Below are 20,622 nucleotides of genomic sequence, written 5' to 3'. Positions count from 1 at the left end.
TAATACAAAATAAATACTTAATAAAAAATAGATACTTAAATAAAAAGTTTTAACTTCTTCTTTACTCTTTTACTAACTCTTTGAAACTTCTGAAAACAAACTGTCACAATACATATTAAATAAATTATTTGCAAAATATCCTCCAACGTTTTTCAACACTTTGCAGTTTGAATGATGTCTTGTATGAACATGACGTAGTATGGTTTTATGTTTCGACTGTTTGATTGCGCCCGCGCCTCACACACACACACACATACACACACACAACATATTCCAGCATTGTAATCTTGACATCGCAGCCTGTTCATTATAGCCGTAATAAAATATAATAATAAAATAGTCAACCTAACATATAAAAATTACACTGCTCTGTTTAAGTCAGTAATACAAGGGTCATTCTATATTTAGGGGTACATTTAATGTCAGCCAAAAAGTCAGGAAATCAGTATTCTTTTTTGATCAATAAATTAGGTGGTTAAATAATATATGCCCTTAATGTGCTAAATTAGTTATTTTACAAGCTTAAGCTCTAATGATTTTTTAAATATGTTAATGAAAATTAACATTTGATTCATTATTTTGTCAACTGTGTTACGGACAAATGCTGTGTCAAATGAAACATGAATGAAGTACCACATGTTTGATAACACATTTGTTTTTTGAGTCTATTCACTAGAGTTTTTGACGTTATCTGTCTAACTGATTTGTAAATATGAATTTGGGGCTTCATAATGGCCGTTGTGGGATGATGCCACGAAGGATGAAACTTTTCTTCAACATAAATTCACAGTATGCTGAATTTAGTATTATTCATCATCCTTACCCAAGATTTCCATCTCCAGAGATATCCCTATCTATTTTTCTGACGGTTTAGTTCACATTTAAAACATTTATGACATAAAAACCACACATAAAACTTTTCTTTTTGTTTCTTATTCTCGTTCACTAGGTAAACCTTAGCTGATTTTATAGTCAATCATTTGAGTTGTCTTTTGTGTGCTTTCAGTCATTTTTTCTTTCATGTGTTGATTTCCGTCAGTTCACAAGTCTGAGATCTTAGACCATATGTCTCCCTCTCACTTAAATCTTTCATTTTCTTCACCTTTCCTAGATTTCTGTCATCATTTCAGGTATATTGACGTGGCAGAGATCGAGAGGAATAAACAGGTGAGTGTTTTGACTAGTTGAATCAACTTAGATGAATAGTAATTATTTATGTTTTTGGAGGTATTGTGATAGTGATGGCTGAAGATGAGAAGATGATCTGAAGTGAAGACGAAGGAAGATGAAGGATGAAGACAGTCTGTGATATCAAATGTGAGACGATCAGGTAATGAGCCGGGTAAGTTGACCAGTAGTGAACAACAAGACCAGACGATTGTGAAGTAAGAGGTGACTGCTTACGAACTGTGTGCAGGTGCGCTGGATTAGTATTCAGGTGAAGCTGATCGAGTGGGTGGAGCTGAAAGGTCTGGTGTTAATGATGATGTTGCATCCGTGACAGTACCTAAGTATTAAAATGAAAAAAATACTGTGTGGTATCTGTCAGGAGTTGTTAAGCAATGAAGCACATGAGACAGGAGTAGCGAACTTCATCGATCTTCTCTTCTATTCACTTCCGCTCTCCACACATTACGTCAGAATACGACACTTTTCAAAATAGTCCCAACACAATACTTCTCATAAACAACATTTTTCCATTTTTTGATGAACAGAATAAAACATCAGGGTTAAGTAACATAATTAAGAGGTGCATGTGACAGTTTTTCCATTGTTCAGCACTTTACTGTGAGCTGCACCGTTTGTTTGGGGGCGGTAACTTGATGGGAATTTGAAATAGATTTAGGTAGGAAACAACTCAGGAAAGGCACATTAACAACATCCATCTTCGTGACCAATGATAGTGAATAAATGCCCATTCCTCGTCTCCAGTTTGTGGTATCTGTCGGGAGTTATTAAACAAATAGTTCACCCAAAATGAAAATTATCCCATGATTTACTCACCCTCAAGCCATCCTAGGTGTAAATGACTTTCTTCTTTCAGCCGAACACAATCACGAGTTATATTAAATAATATCCTGGCTCTTCCCATGATAAAGGCCATTGGTAAATTACTTTTCATGCTATCAGTTACATGCACATCCAGATCTGACGAATCACGATATCCTGTTCTCTGCTCATTTTGACCAGATCATTGAATCAGTGAATTGTTGGCTCAAGCAAAAGTTGGCAAAATTTGCAATTGGATCTGTCCAATTCGCAAATTAATTGTTCAGTGTTATTTGTGAACAGTTCCGAGAAAGAATCATTTCGTTCACGAATCAAATACCACTCTTGTATCTCAGAGGAGTTGGCTAATTCTTCAGTTCGAAATAATGAGAATAGTGGTAAAAGTTTCCAAAAATAAAAATACTATGATAAAGTACAGATACTTGAGAAATGTGAGTACAATAACAAAGTAGAAATATGCTGTTACCATATAGTGTGTGGAATCGGTGTGTAAGGCTGGGCAAGGCCTTCCCTATGCCAGGGACTGAGTTTAGCAAACCACTGCATGCTGCTGCCCATAACTGCAGGCGGAAGATATTTGCAAACTGTCCTGTGTTTTCGCTTTGGAAAGTGTCAAAGGTCTCAATTTACAATGTTTGTTTTTGCAGCGTTGAGCAGTGTAGCCAATCCCAAACATATCTGTTGATTTCTTGAACACAATTGCCAATCAGATCTCACCGTTCAAAATGTTGTTTTTTTTGTTTTTTTTGTGTCATGTGCCGAGTTCTGCACACTCTTGAATCCTCTCATCATAACAAAAAAGTGTAGACACTTTGTAAATGAGAGATTCATTGTGTAGTCCGCTTCACGGATTACAACAGAACTTTGTGAGATTGCAATGAACTAAGATGAGTGACAGCTTGTTAGCGATTATAAAGGATGCCATGCCAAATCATGTATTGTCAGGTTTAGAGAAGACTCAAACAGGTGAGTAAACATAATGTTTATTGAGAACAGAAGCACGGAACCAGCAGATGTAATGGTGAGTAGGTCATGCAAACTTGAGATGAAGATAGAACTTCGCTGAATAGTAATATGAATGTATTTGCAGGTGGAGTGGAAACCAGAGTAGAGAACGGATGATGAAGATGATCAACGGAGATGGCAGATCGAAATGAAGATGAGTATCTCAGGTTGGTAACAGGTAGTGAGTCTTGTGCATCCATGTAAAGACGAGACCAGACACTGAACAGAAGGTGAAGGGTTGTATATAAAGGGAGTGAATGATGAGGTGATGATGAGGTGCAGGTGTGGTGAATCAGTATTCGGGGGGAGAGTGAACGAGTGGGCGGAGTGTGCAGATCTGGTGGATCCCTGACACGTATATAGTATGCTTGCATTTCTGTTCAAATTAACAGTGGTTAGTGAACATAGACATTTTAATAACAAATCATTTAATCGGGAGCATTTATGCTGGGATGTGCAAGTTGTTGCTGGTGACAACAACCTGCACTTGAAACGAACTTGAAACTATTTTATGGAAATCTATTTAAATGTGTTTTCAAAGGGGAAGTGCATCTACTTGCCCTGGAGTTGTTTACCCTTCACATATGTTTGTTACGGTCCACCACTGCATCTCTCTAATTCATCTGTAGTATTTCTCATCTTCTTTATCATCAACGAAATTACAAAGTGACAATGAAAACATTTCCATTATAATCACAGTCTACAATGAAATTATACTTTATATCACTTGTATATTACAATTACAGTTTATATTACTTTCTAGTTCCATGCAATTACTCATGAATAAATAGCTAAATTAATTTAAATATTACAGTATTCTGTTGTGTCATGACAAAGAACACTCCTTACCAGTGGCCTCCTGTGGCTTATTGCTTTATTACCACAGCCATTACAGAAGTGCTACAAGCTAGAGTCCACTGATAAATCTGTCTAAACTGTATGCTGAGCTCTAACACTCTAACACTGAGCTCAGCAGGTCATCACACACATTCACAGCAGTACAATACAGATGTCCTGTTTTGGAGTGTTCAAGCACATTTCAATTAGGTATGTTTCCATCCAAAGTTGTGAATTTAACATATGGGCAAAATTGGAATATTGCATAAAACATTTGAGAATAAAGCACCATTTCCATCCAGTGAGTCGAAGAGAACAAAATCATCACTTCCTGATAAACTGGCGATACATAAAATGGAAGTTGATGCAGTAGGAGAAGCCACTGTATATAATACATTTCATATATATTTCTCCTCAGAGTGCGCAGACGAAACGCAATAAACACGGTCATGTTTACTTGCTATCTGAGGTGGATGCCTGTTTGGAAACGCAGTCATGTAAGAACGTTCTGGGAGGTAATTATACTGAACCACTTTGATGACAGACTTTGCTCAGGTATTTCAGAATGACCAAAATGGCAATTCAGATGCTGTACAACAAGATCGCTCCATCAGTAATGCCGTCTAATTGGGCAAGTCACATGACTTTTTTTTTTATGCGCATGTTTTCTTTTCAGGTAAAAAAAAAGTAGGTTACACTTTATTTTAAGGTGTCACTGTTACAGTGTAATTTTATATTTAAGTACTGAGTAATATTATGTAACAACATGTACTTATAGGGTTTGGGTAGCATTAGGATTTGGTAGAGGGTTAGTTGCATGTAATTATGCATCATTTGATGTTATTACTATGTTGAGTACATGTAACATATGTAACAAGGACACTGTAAAATAAAGTGTTATCAAAAGTTATCTGACTCAGTTGAGCGAGTTGTTTATGCACATTTTTAGAATTCAAGCGAATCTTGGTGTTTCCATCCAGCCTTTTTGAATGATAATCCAAAAATGAGCAGAAAAACAGGTGGATGGAAACAGAGAGTGACAACTGCACTCTATAACTGAACAGACTTCCTTAAATTTTCAGGACTTATAACTGTATATTGAGAATAAGTTCTCTGTCACTATGCACTGCACACGCGCATGTCCCATGTTTGTGTGTAATAATTATTTCCAGTCTTTGAACGTCACAAATTACTTTAATCACAGTCTCTATGGAAACTTAAAGCTGCTTGAATTTTTTGTTATTAGTTCATACAGATATAAGCCACTCCTGTAAAATAACAGGTCAATTTGAGTCACATCTGTTAATAAGGTTGTCAATCCCAAAGACAAACTGTGCAAATGCAACCGTTTAACAGTAGTTAATGCTTCATATTTCCATTTATTCTCTAGTTTTTACATATAGCTAACTAAATGTTAATGCATACATAAATCATACCTTTTCCTCTAACAGTATAGTGATTAAAATGAATGAACGAACATCACCATAGACCGAGAAGGCTGCCGCTACTGTGCTGTGGGGGACCTAATCATGCCCATGTACATCACTATATTTGTTTCTATGTTATAGTGAACACAAGACCAAAGGAAAAAAGGTGGAAGAATTCTCAAGGTCATACACAGACATATGTCCACACACACACATTATTGATATATAGATCAATATGAGGCACCAGTCAACTCTGTGTCAAGTCTGAAAGGAAACAGACATCTTCATGAAAAAAAATGAGGAGCATTTCACAGGCCTCCATGGTAAACATCAGTTTTTCAAGTGTATTTTCTTATTTTGATATAAAATGTTATCTCATGTCAAAATGAAAAGAATTAGCTTATTAAATAGAATATTTATGCTTTGCTTACATTGACGCTTGCTTACAGATCTATCACAGGCTCAGCTCCCTCCTACTTTCACTCGCTGCTAGGAGTCTACATCCCTACCAGAAGCCTACGATCAGTCAATGAGCGACGTCTCGTGGTACCATCTCAGAGAGCCAAAAAAAATCACTCTCCAGAACATTCTCATTCACGGTTCCATGCTGGTGGAATGATCTCCTCACCCTCATCTGGAATGCAGAATCCCTGACAACATTCAAAAGACAACTTAAAACTCATCTCTTACGTGAGCACTAACCCTAACGTATATACAGTATACACACGTATATACAGTATACACACGTATATACATATATATATACAGTACCAGTCAAAAGTTTGGAAACATTACTATTTTTAATGTTTTTGAAAGAAGTCTCTTATTGTCAGGCTTCTGGAAGGATGAAGTAGGAGACGAACACGAAGATGATGAATTCCAAGATTTTAATTCTCAATATAAACAAATACAAACAAAAAGGGAGCGTGTGCTCAGAACATAGATAAACCTAACATAAACATTGACCGACAAGTGAAGAGTGAAAACCAGGAACTTAAATACACACAGATGAACACAAGACAGGTGATGCAGATAATGATGATGAACCGGTGGGTAATGAAGGGAGTGAGTTCAGGTGTGGAAACAAGGAGGATTCTGGGAACTGTAGTGCAGACAGGACGATGACAGACAGTGAATGTGACATTACTCCCCCCTCCCGGTAGGCGCGTCCTCACGCCGTAGAAAGACCAAAGGGGTGGGAGGGTGGGCACCCTGGAGGCTGACGGGGAAGACAAGGCAAGGGAGACAAGGCAGGAAGCCTCCAGGGCGGAGCAGACTGTGGGTGTGGTCACGGTGGAGCAGGCTGTGGGCGTGGCCAGGACGGAGACGACCCCTCGGGCGGCCACGGCGGTGAGGACCCCTCGGGCGGCCACGGCGGTGAGGACCCCTCGGGTGGCCATGGCGGTCCGGACCCTTCGGGTGGCCAAGGCGGTGCGGACCCTTCGGGTGGCCATGGCGGAGAAGACCCTTCAGGTGGCCATGGCGGAGAAGACCCTTCAGGTGGCCACGGCGGTGAAGACCCTTCAGGTGGCCATGGCGGAGAAGACCCTTCAGGTGGCCATGGCGGAGAAGACCCTTCAGGTGGCCACGGCGGTGAAGACCCTTCAGGTGGCCATGGCGGAGAAGACCCTTCAGGTGGCCACGGCGGTGAAGACCCTTCAGGTGGCCATGGCGGAGAAGACCCTTCAGGTGGCCATGGCGGAGAAGACCCTTCAGGTGGCCACGGCGGTGAAGACCCTTCAGGTGGCCACGGCGGTGAAGACCCTTCAGGTGGCCACGGCGGTGAAGACCCTTCAGGTGGCCACGGCGGTGAAGACCCTTCAGGTGGCCATGGTGGTGAGGACCCCTCAGGTGGCCATGGCCCCTCGAGTGGCCAGGACGGAGCCCTATGGCCCCCCCCAAAAAAATACTTGGGAAAAGTCCCGGGTACCAGAGAGGGCTCGGTGCTGGGCAGCGATGAGGGCTCGGTGCTGGGCAGATCCAGCGACGAGGGCTCGGTGCTGGGCAGATCCAGCGACGAGGGCTCGGTGCTGGGCAGATCCAGCGACGAGGGCTTTGTGCTGGGCAGATCCAGCGACGAGGGCTTAGTGCTGGGCAGATCCAGCGACGAAGAGGGCTCTGAGCTGGGCAGGACCAGCGGCGAAGAAGGCTCTGAGCTGGGCAGGACCAGCGGCGAAGAAGGCTCTGAGCTGGGCAGGACCAGCGGCGAAGAAGGCTCTGAGCTGGGCAGGACCAGCGGCGAAGAGGGCTCTGAGCTGGGCAGGACCAGCGGCGAAGAGGGCTCTGAGCTGGGCAGAACCAGCGGCGAAGAGGGCTCTGTGCTGGGCGGGACCAGCGGCGAAGAGGGCTCTGTGCTGGACGGGACCAGCGGTGAAGAAGGCTCTGTGCTGGACGGGACCAGCGGTGAAGAGGGCTCTGAGCTGAACGGGACCAGCGGTGAAGAGGGCTCTGGGCTGGACGGGACCAGCGGTGAAGGCTCTGGGCTGGACGGGACCAGCGGTGAAGGCTCAGGGCTGGACGGGAACCAGCGGAGAAGGCTCTGGGCTGGACGGGACCAGCGGTGAAGAGGGCTCTGTGCTGGACGGGACCAGCGGCGAAGAGGGCTCTGGCGGGCCGATGAGAGGAGGAAGATCGCTGTCAGTCACAGGCGCGGCGGGCACAACGCTTACTGCCTTGGTCTCGGCAGATCTGGCGTGAAGTGCAGGCTCGGCTGGACTGGCGTGAAGTGCGGGCTCGGCTGGACTGGCGTGAAGTGCAGACGGTGACATGGCGTGCCACGGGAGGAAGCTCTCCAGACAACAGGAGAGTGCCTCTCTCCAGTCCTGACCGGAGAGATCTGGAAGCTCCCTCGGGTCGACCTCCTTGGCCCCAAGCCGGTAACACGCCTTGATCGTCTCGTCATCCAGCGAGCAGGAGGCAGCAAGAGGAACAAACCCCCAGGTGAATTGGAACAGATCGCGGCTATCCCGAGCCAAAGCCGCGATCTGTCCAGCGAGCTCCCAGCTCATATTGTGGTCGGTCAATCTGTCAGGCTTCTGGAAGGATGAAGTAGGAGACGAACACGAAGATGATGAATTCCAAGATTTTAATTCTCAATATAAACAAATACAAACAAAAAGGGAGCGTGTGCTCAGAACATAGATTAACCTAACATAAACATTGACCGACAAGTGAAGAGTGAAAACCAGGAACTTAAATACACACACAGATGAACACAAGACAGGTGATGCAGATAATGATGATGAACCGGTGGGTAATGAAGGGAGTGAGTTCAGGTGTGGAAACAAGGAGGATTCTGGGAACTGTAGTGCAGACAGGACGATGACAGACAGTGAATGTGACACTTATGCTCATCAAGCCTGCAGTTAAAAAAAAAAAAAAAACAAAAAAAAAAACAGTAATATTATGAAATATTATTACAATTTAAAATAATGGTTCTCTTTTTTAATATATTTTAAAATGTACTCCAGTCTTTGGTGTCTTATGATCCTTCAGAAATCATTCTAATATGATGATTTGATACTCAGTTATTATCAATGATGGAAACAGTTGTGCTGTTTAATATATTTTTTTGGAATACTTTTTTCAGGATTCATTGATGAGTAAAACGTTAACAGCATTTATTCATAAAAACAGCATTTATTCAAAATAAAAACATTTCTAACAATATAAATCGTTACCATCACCTTTTATCAATTTAACGCATCCTTGTTGAATTAAAGTACTAATTTCTTAAAAAAAAAAAAAAAGTTATTGTTCCCAAACTTTTGAACGGTAGTGTATATTGTTACAAAAGATTTCTATTCTAAATAAATACAGTAATTTTTAACTTTTTATTCATCAAATAATCCTGAAAAAAGTATCTCAGGTTATAAAAAAAAATATTAAGCAGCACAACTGTTTCCAACATTGATCATAAATCAGCATATTAGAATGATTTCTGAAGGATTATAAGACACCAAAGACTGGAGTACTTGCTGATGAAAATTCAGCTTTGCATCACAAGAATAAATTACATTTTAAAGTATATTAAAAAAGAGAATCATTATTTTAAATTGTAATAATATTTCATAATATGTTTTTTTTTTTTTTTTTTTTTTTAACTGCAGGCTTGATGAGCATAAGAGACTTCTTTCAAAAACATTAAAAATAGTAATGTTTCCAAACTTTTTACTATATATATATATATATATATATATATATATATATATATATATATATATATATATATGAACTGTGGAAAATGAAGTCAGCATCTCCATAAAGCTTGTCTGCTGAAGGAAGCATGAAGTGCTCTGGAAATGTCCTGGTAGACGGCTGCGTTGAGTGGACAGCACAGTGGACCAACACCAGCCGATGACATGGCTCCCCAAACCAACACAGACTGTGGAAACTTCACACTGGACTTCAAGCATCTTGGATTGTGTGCCTCTCCATTCTTCCTCCAGACTCTGGGACCTTGGTTTCCAAATGAGATGCAAAATTTGCTCTAATCAGAAAAGAGGACTTTGGTCCACTGTGCTTTATTAAATCCAGAGTCAACGCAGCCGTCCACCAGGACATTTTCAGACCACTTCATGCTTCCTTCATTTTCCAGCAGGATTTGCACCTGTCCACACTGCCAAAAGAACCAAAACCTGGTTCAATGACCATGGTATCACTGTGTAATTACTGTGTGATTTCATGTAATATTCAAATTTTTTGAAATCCTGTTTTCGTGGGTTTTATGAGCTAGAAGCCCAAATTATGTACAAATAAACAACCAAATACTTGAAATCGTTTAAGTTGTGGGCCCTGAATCTATAATCTATGGAAGTTTAACGTTTTGAATGGAATTATGGAAATAAATAAACTTTTCCATGATATTCAATTTTTTTGGAAAGGGTCTGTATATATATATATATATATATATATATATATATATATATATATATATATATGAAGACTTCAGATGCAAAAGCCTCTAAGTGCCATCTGATATTTTCTTCTAGAATGATTTTTATCAAGCTTGTATGTTTATGTTCAGTTATTTCACTTTAATGGCAATGAAAATGACCTATTAATTGTCATTAAAGTGAAATTACTGAACCTAAATATACGAGCTTGATAAAAATGCTAATTTTAGAAGAAAATTTTAGATATATATATAAAGCTCGTCTATGTATGGCTGTATAAATCTGGACACTTTTGGACATGTACAAAATCTTGTACACATACGCATGCACTTAAGAGGAAATCTACATATTTTATACACGAGGCCATAGGACATTAATGTTGTTGTTTTTAGGCCATTACTGTGTACCTTTGGCTTTATGCTTGGGGACATTGTCTTGCTGGAAAAGAAAAATCTCAGGTTGCAGGTGTTCTGAAGACACCATCAGGATTTCCTTAAGGATCTATCTGTATCTTGCTGGATTTTCTTTACCATTTACTTCATAAGGCTTCTAGGACCTGCTGCAGAGAAGCATCTCCACAGCGTGATAGCTGCCACTATCATGCTTCACAGTGGGGATTGTGTATTTCTGATGATGTGCAGTGTAGCTTATGCCAAACATGCCGTTTACTCTGACGGCCAAAACGTTCAATTGTGGTCTCATTAGACCATAAACTCTTCATCCAGCTGGCTATAGAGTTCCCCACATGCCTTGAGGCAAGCTGTAGCCGAGATGTCATATGACAGTTTTAACAGTGGTTTTCACTTCACCCTTCTCCCTTAAAACTGTGACTAGTGAAACACAAGGGCAAAATGTGTAGCATGCACATCTTTATATCTGGACTATTTCCATTTCTTAATCATTGATTTAATTGTACTAAAGGGATCTTCAATGACTTACAAATCTTCTCGCATGTCTCCACTTAACACATTGTGTGGAACATTCTTTTCTGATATTCTGCAAGACCACAGACTCATCAGATGGTGACATTTCTAGAGGTGTGTTTATACTACAATCAACTGAAGCCATACAAGTGCACACAAGTGAACTATTTACAGTATGTAGCTTCTAAAACCCATTGGATGCACTAGTGATGATTTAAGCATGTCATATTACAGGGGATGAAATTCATTATGTTGCAATATTCATAATTGTTTTACTTAACGTTGTAATCTTTGTGTAGATCAGTGGCAAAAAGTAATATTAAGATGACTTTGATGAAAATACTTTGATGAAAAGACTTTGGTTTTAAAACCAAAACCAAAAATGATTTAGAACAAATTGTAATACAGATTTAAATGCAAACAGAATACAAATGGGATGCGACTGAAATCCATAATGCTTTAAGCAACAGCACTTTAATACAAGGTTCCATTTCTTAACAAGGTCACACTTTAGATTAGGGTCCAATTCTCAATATTAACTACTTACTACAAATTTTGCCTCAATAAACTCCTAATAACTGCTCATTAATAGTTAGCAAGGTAGTTGCTAAATTTAGGTATTGGGTAGGATTAAGGGATGTATACTGTAGAATATGGTCAAGCAGAATAAATCCTTTATAAGTACTATTAAACAGCCAATATCCTAGTAATATGCATGCTAATAAGTAATTAGTTAATAGTGGGAATTGGACCCTAAACTAAAGTGTTACCCTTAACACATTAAACTAATAGACAAAAAAAAAAAAAAAAAAAAAAAAAAAAAAAAAAAAACTTTCCCAGGTTTGTTCCTGCACGTACATTCAGTTATTTTGATCTTAGTTTCATTTTCATGGACTTTTAGTTTGTTATTTTCAGTCACATGTGTTCCTTTGTTCAGTTTCCCGCCACTCTTTAGTTGTCTTGGTTACAGATATGATTACCTAATCAGTTCAGATGTGTATCTTTAATAAATATGTTTTCCTGTGTATTTAGGTTCCTGTGTTTTCAGTTCTCTTGGTCGGTTTTCGTTTACGTTTGATGTGTGTTACTACCGTTTGTTTGCCTGTCGATCTTTATTAAATTTGTTTTGGAACTTTATTTATCATCTTTGTGAACAACCTAAAGAGTGATGTGACCAAGACAACACAACACACACTACAGCCGGGCTCAGGCTAGAGGAGTTTCAGGCCACTTTATGACCGATTTACCCCTCCCGACATTCCAACACGATCTCATGAAAGTGCGTATCTATAGCACAAATGATATTTCTCGTATCATTTATACACCAAAACGAGTTTTTGCGTTCAAATGATACGCACTGTAAACCCCTTGGGTAGGATTAGGGATGAGGAGGGCGTGCATATTACACGCCATAAAGTGCGTATCATATGCACGCGAAAACTGCGTATCATATGTACGCAAAAACTCATACGAGAAATATCATTCGTGCTATAGATACGCACTTTCACGAGATCGGGCTCGACATTCTGAGAAAAAAAATAAAATGCATCCAGGGCGATTCCGATGTTCGGCCCAGATAATCTGGTAATGTGAGGTTGTTTACATATCAAATCTTAAACCTCCCGATCAGTTCACAGACACATCGGGGCCGTCCCGATAATATCAAACATGTTTGATATTTAGGATTTTAAATCGGGATGATTACGACTATGATTATGTCAGTACTTCCACAATAGCCAATTAAACACAAGTCTACAAGGAGACGGAAGTGACGAAACTTTTGAAATGGCGACCGCGAAACAACAAGCAGCTGTACAGGTCCGGTGGACAACGGAGATGGAGGAACGGCATATCTTGCAGTGTGTGATGCGGCCCGAATTTCAAATCTTGTAGTGTGTGCAGGTTTGAGAGATTTAAAAACTCCTGTTGTCTGAGCCCGGCTTCCATTCACAGTCCCGACTGTGAACACGGAAAATCTCACTAAATCTCTTGCGGTCAAACGTGACTTTAGAGTTAACAAACATGGCGGACGATGAGCAAGAAGAAATGGCCATTATAGTGTTTGGACAATAAAGACTGGAGGAAAGAAAAGGATAACGTAAATCAAAAAATGGTAAATTATGGTAATAAAATTAATTCCCATCTCAAAATTACACAACAGCTGCATTTTATTGGTCATACAAAGTTTTAAGATTTCAGCCGTGTCGCAAGCAGTGTTGCTAATGGGACCAAATTAAAATCTTATAGGGAGGGAAAATTTATATCGAACCTTTTGAGATGTGCAAATCATATGAATTCACTGGCCACGTCTCTGCCACTCCAACACCTAAAGTGTGTAAAGTTCTGGGTAAGAGACAGAGAGGCACAATGATTGAGGAAAAGTGAGAAAGGGAGAGAAAATAAATGGGAATGATTGCAAAATGCCTGTCTAATGCAGCTACCTAGTCAGCCATTACAGGTGACATGTTATCCATCACATGTGACACAGACCTGCCAAGAGTTCCCAATTTTTCTTCTCTCTCACCGCAACACTTTCGAGAGCTCCAGGCTATCACACGTGACCTCACCGTTTAAATGTCTCCTTTCCCCCTTCTTTTTTTCCCTCTTCCCTCCCTGTTTATTTCTTGATCACCATCCCTAGCAAGCGCTGCGCTGGCTGTGGCACAGCAGCTGTTGTTTAGTGATAGATCAGTGAAGCAAGAAATGATGCGGAGCTGAAAAATAGATCTTGAAGCCGCTCTGCCTCCTTGTTCGCACTCCCTTTTGTTCTGCATTAGTGACAGAACCTCTGGGATTCATTTAGCGGTAATCATTTGTTACTAAGGGGCACCGTGTCTTTCAGACACCGGTGATGAAGTCACCTTTGAAAAGAGTGTAAATGAGTGGAAAATTATTTCCGCTCATATTGCCATTGATAAAGTGTCATCAAGCGGAGATGAATGTCTGTCAACTGAAAGGTATTATTTATTCCCTGAAATAGCCACCTTTGTTTGCTGTTCCTTTTATCTTGGTTGGTTCTGAATGTGCAGTGATATAACTGTGAAAGTGAGGTGTGTTTTCAGAGTGTGGTAAATAGCGTTTATAATGAGCTGGCTCTGGCACTTCCTTACGTTGACTGTTTCCCTATAGGCCTATCTGAATTTTCCTATGGAGGATCTCAGATGAGGATTTAACACCACTCCAAATGATCACATTTTTTCATCTGCACGTCAAGATTTAATGCTGACATGTCCTGTGAACCGTGTCTGAAGTTTTGTTAGGAAGTGGCCAGATGCAAAGATCTGCACATCGGTTTGACAACCATGTCTCTAATGTCCTCTAAATGCCCCCTCAGGTGTCAGCACACCTGCCTGCGCACAGCAGGAAGCCACTATGACACCCCCCACAGAGCACCTCAATCACTCAGCGCTATGGGAGTTCACCTTCTTCTGTAGGTTTGCTATGCATGAACAAGACAAAACACATACCTGCCACATAAAAAAAAAAAAAAAATAAAAAAAAAATTGGTCCGTCTGTTTTAATCTTCATTTTACAACCTCAGCATCATTGGCATCACTTTGTTTAAAAAAAAAAAAAAAGTGGTAGGGAGGGGTTTTAGAAAAATACATGGATCAGCAAATAAACTATAAGCGTGTCTTGGTCTGGTATTTGACTTAAGCTGCATGCTTTGAATTTGGGGAGATTGGGGAGCTAAATATTGCATTTAGAAATGATTGTATTGTTATTGTAATAAATCAATATTTTTATATCAGGACTATGACATAGCTGTTCGCATTTTGCAGGACAGAACATTGAGTGTGTTTACTGCGATTATAATGGAATTTTGGCAATATTGAGATTCAACTACCTAATTTAAGCAAAATGCTTTGATCAAACTAATACGGTTAAGCTCATTATCATACTAACCATAATCGTGTTAAACTATGCGGTGCATGCCTATTTGCAATCGCAATAAACAGGCATGTAAACACCTTAATGGCATTATTACCCATGTGCTTGGACGTACACAGATGACGTGTTTTGTTTACACAACTTCATGAATGAACTGTGACGTTATTCTGAAGTTTTCCCTTCACTCCGAATTGCTGAACTCTGTCAACACAACTCGCTGCGCAATCTCTGCTTGTTACCTTCATCCAGAGACGGTGCGAAGAACACGACGGCAGCGTTAAATCAACGGCAAGGCTATGCTCATCACAGTGCCGAATAACATTCAATATGTCTAAAAAAAAATGTTTTGCAATTGATGTAAGTGGATTAAAACAGTTGCTAGTAACACACCCACTGTATGTGAGTTCATCATTTGTGCTGTGCATTGGGGTAGGCAATTTGAAGAATGGCGGTACAAATAAAAACACTTCTTAGCGAATAATCAGAATAATGAAAATTGCATGCAAACAGGAGTGAAAAACTTTGCTTGTGTCATGTAGGCCTAAACATCTTACTGTGATTGAGTCCTTACCCTGACTAAAACATCTCATTATTGAAGCACATGTAAACGTAGTCATTGTCACTATTAGTTTCTGTTAAGACCCTTCACTGTTTTTAAAAGTCTATGGAATTAGAAGGGGAACATTAGGCCACCCTTCAACAATTATTACCATTAAAACACTGGGAGAGTAAATAAGACCTTTGAGAAGCAGCAGAACATGTAAACAAATTTATTATGTGCAATGACCGGCCAAAAATAAATAAATAAATAAATAGATAGATAGATAGATAGATAGATAGATAGATAGATAGATAGATAGATAGATAGATAGATAGATAGATAGATAGATAGATAGATAGATAGATAGATAGATAGATAGATAGATAGATAGATAGATAGATAGATAGATAGATATAACTATTTAAGCAAATAATTATTATTTACAATCAAAACGAAATCACAGAAAACCAGCAAATTATGTTATATCAGACCTGGGGAGGAAAAGGGGAAAATTGGACAGTGCCAACACAAAGAAAACGATAAAACAAAAATAATCTTTCTAACCCATTTCAACCTATCTAATACAAAAGAAAAATGTAGAAAGAAAAGTCTTCAACATCCGAGACATCGTATACTTCCCTACTTATCAAAACAAAAATTACAGCAAATAGCACATATATGCCCCTAAACCTAGTGTATCTAAACAAAATAAATCAGAACTAAGTGTGCACGATGTACATCACGTGACTTAACTTATCCCTTTTCCTCTATCCAGCCAAACACAGCATCGCCGCTCTCAAATGCTCAATAATAAAGGACATAGGATGGTAATTTGGTTTCACATGATAATCAAAACACACTAACAAAGCTTTATCAGTTATAACCACTGATCTATATTATGACTGGATAGCTCATGATGCTCTAAACAGCCAGCAGGCAGTGAAGCCACCGGAAGTGTTCGAGCGGCCATCTTACGATTCCCTACCAGCAGAGGGTTCTAACGGCCGTTATACAGAGATTGGTATACCAATTACTACTTATAGGGCTTGAATAACAACCTGTGGGCAGTTTTTATACATCTACAGCTGTAAGATCAGCTCCGACTGCAGTTTTAAGATGACCCGCTGTGCAGCATACAAGTGTAAAACGACATTCACAAAAGGATGTAGAAAAACTGCCCACAGGCTGTTATTCAAGCCCTATAAGTAGTAATTTATATGCACATATTGAGGCAAGAGTAATTCTCCTTCAAAAAACAAAAAACATTTTAAAACAGACAACAGTAGCCTATAAGAAACCTCAGAGCAGCAATAATCACATTAAATGTCCAATAGCGACACTATTTGACAGCTTCAAAAGAGCTTCGTGCAGAGTCCGTTTACCGTTACTTACATTAACCCATACAATTTGTATTATGCATTTTCTGAACATGTACTTGCTAACTGATCAAACACTTTATTTGAACAAACTACTGATTTTAAGTACACATATACAAAGAATTTTTAACTTCGGTCTTCCGACCTTTTACTATCGTGTCAATTGATTTAGATTAATATGCGCGAGTGAGAGAGAGCAAGACAGCGCGAGTGTTGTTTGAAGATGGTGAGAGTGCGCGCGCGCGGCCAGGGCTCTCTCTCTCTCTCTGCTCGTTCTTATGCGCTCTGTCCACTGATATAAATAATTCGTTGTTACGACGACTTATTTGTTCCCTACTTTTAATAAATCGTGGACACGTCGAACTAATTCCCTCCCTCATTTTGATTTAACGAATTACAATGTGGCCACTATAGTAAAACGAGGGAACAAATTAGTAAAACGTGCTGAGGAATTATTCATTCGTGTCTACGAAACAATATTCACCTGAATATTCACCAATTCACAAAAATATAGGTTTTTAGCATTCACTGTTTAATTAATAGTATCATCATCTTTATGTCAACTGTTATCAACTGTTTTTCTTACCTGTGAAGATAGTTCTTCAGTGAAGGCCGACTAGTGTTCTCGTAGGCTAGGGGAGAGCGGGGCACAAAGTAACTCTTTTTGACTTTCTCAGTTTGTGTAAATCTACTTATGGTTCAGAGTAGCCTATTTATTTTTTCCCACATTAATTTCACACATGTCTAGTACAATTATGTGGTTTTGTTTTATTAATACAGTATATACTTTTTTCTTGATATACCCCGAAAGAATGGAAGTGAAATGTGACAACATGCCCCATAGGTGGGGTTCATTGTAACATGTGAGGGGCACATTGTAACATGACCATATGACAGCTTAAAATGTTATCTGATCTAATAAAAAAAAAAAAAAAAAAAAAAAAGAATATATATACAAGACAAACTAAAATATTTTCTTAATAAAATAAAATTGTTAACTTTTTCATATAAAATAATGGCATTTTTTAATAATTAAATATAAACTCATTTTTGAGTTTTGACTACGAACACATGAAAACACAGCTATACAACATAGTTCAAAACAAACAAATAATTAGTCATTTCTGAACATTGACTCTCAGTCTTTATTCACGTTTTTTCTCATGTTTTCTCAATAGAATTGATAAAAGTATAGAATATAATAGCATATTTCTAATAGGGGCACATTGTAACGCAGTGTTACAACATGCCCCCGCCTGCACAACTGGGATTTAAACCCGGCTAGTGTCTTCTGCTAGTTAGCGAAGCATTAAATAACTATCTCAACTGTTAAATAACATATTGGAGATTAAAGTAATATCAGATTTGTCTAATTTTAAATAAACACAAAAAATAGAGATGAAAAAATTAACTTAAGTAAGAAATTTACTTTTGCTATGGTTTAATAAATGTCTATGGATATCTTCCAAAAAAAAAAAAAAAAACATTTTGGTGCATTTTTTTCTCTATATAGTGTTGATATGGCAACTAGTAAATACACCAAGTTTCGTCATGCTAGCATGTGTGGAAGTATTTAAAACAAGTGTGTTACAACTAGCCCCGTGTTAACGTTGTGGGTAACACTTTAGAATACTGTATCTTACTTACTGCATAACTAATAAGTAATTATTGAAGAACTAATAGGTAATTATTCATCAACTACTTCTTCACTACTGTTAACTACTAAGGAAGATGTGTTAACTAATCAGTATGTAATATATTTTTATGATTGTGTTAAGTAACAGTTAGTTAATCAATAAATAATGAATTCTGTCATAACTCTTGAAGAACTACTACTAATTATCTACTAATTAAGGTTCAAGAAAAATAACTAAGAAGTAACTACTAATGAACAGTCATACAAAACTAACCTCAGATTAGTTTTTATATTTTATATACAGTACTGTGTGTGTCTGTTTTCCTCAGCATAGAATGCCATTGAGTAAATTCATGTTTGAGGCAATGACTGAGGGAAACTGAAAATATAGGGAACTTATTAGTAATTCACAAATAATTATCAAATAATTCTGCAGGAATTACTTAGAACCTGGAACAGTATTCTAAAGTGAGAATATAGGGAACTCATTAGTAATTAATAAATAATTATCAAATAATTATCCAGGAATTAGGCTACTTATAACCTGAAACAATATTCTAAAGTGAACATATAAGGAAATTAATTGGTAATTAACAAATAATTATTAGATAATTCTTCAGGAATTACTTGGAACCTGGAACAGTATTCTAAAGTGAGAATATAGGGAACTCATTAGTAATTAATACAGAATTACCACATACTTCTGACTCAAATCAAACTTACTGTAAAAAAACACATTATTAACGGTATTATCTAAACCTTTGTAAAATAGATAAGTTATCATACATTATTATGATACATTTTGCTAATTAAATAAAAGTTTGCTTATTTGCAGATCAATATATAGCCTAGTAAATGTCTGCACTTATCTTTCTTATTAGTGCTGAAGAATGACTAAAACTGGCTAGAAAATAAAATAAAAAACATTGATCAGTGCTTTTTACTTTTCAAGTAATTACCTTTGTACTTTTACTAAGGTAATTTTGAAAATGAATAGGCCAATAGTTTATCATTTTACTGGAGTAATATTTTATTGGGTTATCTGTACTTTTACTCAAGTACTTGATTTGTGTACTTCATCCACCACTCCACTGCTAAAATAAAACAGTTTATTGTAGTAACCACTGTGTATGACTGTTCATTAGTAGTTACTTCTTAGTTATTTTTCTTGCACATTAATTAATAGATAACTAATAATAGTTCTTCAAGAGTTATGACTTAATTCATTAGTTATTGATTAACTAACTGAAACTTAACACAATCATACAATTCTATTACATACTAATTAGTTAACACATCTTCCTTAGTTAACAGTAGTGACTTAAGTGTTAATAAATAATTATCTATTAGTTCCTCAATAATTCCTTATTAGTTATGCAGTAAGTAAGATACAGTATTCTAAAGTGTTACCACGTTGTGTCCCGCGCTCCCCTACATCTTTTTATTCATTTTGCACAAAAATTGCCGTTTTAGTTGACGTTTTGGGATTTTAACTAGCTATACCACTGATCTTAAGCTACACGGAAGTCCCACAAGTGAATAACAAACACTGGACACTTAAAAATTAAATATTATAATTTAAACATGTATTTTAACGAAGAGGTAAGTTTCTTCTTCTTCTTCATTCAAAGGGCAAATCACAAAATAAAACACTTCATTACTGCCACCTGCTGTTAGCCTAGACAGACGCAGGAAAAATTTCCGACTTTAAACAAATACCCATTTAAATGCTTAGGATGTTTGCATTGTAAGAATGTACAGGGAGACTTTAGATTTTAAAATGGTGTCTCGTAAGGCAATGTTTTCTCAGTCAAATCATACAATTTCCTATTGATTCAATAGAATGCCTGAGCTTACTAGGGAATACCAATATGGCGGCGCCGTGGCTACACTATTTATGACGTCATGAGCTATCCAGTCATTATATAGATCAGTGGTTATAACCCAAAATAAAATCAAACAAAAACAAAACAAGCATAACAGAAAATACCAAGTGCACAATCAAAAGTCAAGTTCGCACACAAAGGGCAGCTTCCTCGAGTCTAGTGCGTTTGCGTGTCCTTTTATAGTTTCCCGAAAAA

Source organism: Squalius cephalus (assembly GCF_949319135.1).
Source record: "Squalius cephalus genome assembly, chromosome: 3".
Lineage (NCBI taxonomy): Eukaryota > Metazoa > Chordata > Actinopteri > Cypriniformes > Leuciscidae > Squalius > Squalius cephalus.
This window is presented reverse-complemented; position numbering follows the sequence as displayed.